The sequence below is a fragment of the Microtus ochrogaster genome, unplaced genomic scaffold (assembly GCF_000317375.1).
Source record: "Microtus ochrogaster isolate Prairie Vole_2 unplaced genomic scaffold, MicOch1.0 UNK747, whole genome shotgun sequence".
NCBI classification, from domain to species: domain Eukaryota; kingdom Metazoa; phylum Chordata; class Mammalia; order Rodentia; family Cricetidae; genus Microtus; species Microtus ochrogaster.
Genome location: NW_004949845.1, coordinates 154 through 1,633, shown reverse-complemented (window position 1 = coordinate 1,633; position 1,480 = coordinate 154). Strand labels below are relative to the sequence as shown.

Here is a 1,480-nt window from a genome sequence, read left to right as displayed (position 1 = left end):
CTAATTCTGCTAGCTGCTGAGTGGGAGGAGGGATAACCTGGAGGAACCAAGGCAGGTGGGCCCCATGAGGCAGCCTGACAGGCACAGCATGGCCATTGTCCCTCTTGCCATTGTATCACCACTGACCTGAGTTTCTGGAGACTCTGTCCCCATCTGGGAACAAACTGTCACTTTTCTTGCAAGATTAGCTATACCAGACTCCAGTATCAAAGGTTGTCTGGAAAAACCTCACCCAGAGTCAGGTGTGGAAAGCAGCCTGAGCGGTGGAGGCTGTGGGCCGCAGGCGGAGGCAGCAGAGACCGCCATGGCGCCGGGAGCAGCAAGCCAAAGGCAATGTGGAGCGACAGCAAAGGCGGGGACCCGGTGACAGTGCGAGAGGTACTGAGTGTAACACGTCTGCATCATGCGTGAATATAAGCTCGTCATTCTTGGCTCAGGAGGTGTTGGAAATTCAGCTCTGACTGTACAGTTTGTTCAAGGAATTTTTGTTGAAAAATATGACCCTACGATAGAAGATTCTTATAGAAAGCAAGTTGAAGTAGATGCACAGCAGTGTATGCTTGAAATCCTAGACACTGCAGGAACGGAACAATTTACAGCAATGAGAGATTTGTACATGAAGAATGGCCAGGGCTTCGCTTTGATTTACTCGATCACCGCGCAGTCCACGTTTAATGACTTACAAGACCAGAGAGAACAGATTCTTCGGGTTAAAGACACTGACGATGTTCCGATGATTCTTATGGGCAATAAATGTGACTCGGAAGAGGAAAGAGTTGTAGGGAAGGAACAAGGTCAAAACCTAGCAAGACAATGGAACAACTGTGCATTCTTAGAATTTTCTGCAAAATCAAAAATAAATGTTAATGAGATATTTTATGATCTAGTGCGGCAAATTAACAGAAAAACTCCAGTGCCTGGCAAGGCCCGCCAAAAGTCGTCATGCTTTAATGTCCTGGGTGTGTTGTAGCTGTGAGCCAGGTCTGAAGAACTGTTGCCCAATTCAACAGTGCCTGCATTCCAACATTGTAAACCTACCAACGTCTTCACTGGACTTTCCTGTGGTGGTGTCCTTGAGGCAGATGAAAGCCACTGTATCAGTTTGCACATTCTATCACTTTTCCAGTTCACGAGATATTTTTACTTCTATACTAGGTTCTAGAGTATGCAGCTGGTCAGACCAGAGGCTACATCTAGTATTACTGCTAAGAGACATTCTTCATCCACCAATGTTGTACGTGTAAGAAAATGGTGTACTGTATACTTTACCACACTCCATATTTTGTATTGGAGAGTACAATAATGTAAATCCTAAAAGCACCACTATTTTAGCATAATAAAAGAAAGTCCAAAGAGTTCCTCTAGAGACTACTCCAGATAACTCACTTCTTTGATACTTGTAGCTTATTGATGGAGGAAGGTCATTGGTTGATTTAATAAAGAGGCTGCTTGACCTGATAGGTTGGAACGTAGGTGGGAG

The 1,480-nt window shown here is 45.0% G+C and overlaps 1 pseudogene; it reads left to right on the top strand.

Annotated features, from left to right (window-relative positions):
* The first annotated feature begins 273 nt into the window (after nucleotides 1-273).
* Nucleotides 274-1,261, top strand: LOC101987492 (annotated as a pseudogene).
* The last annotated feature ends 219 nt before the right edge of the window (nucleotides 1,262-1,480 follow it).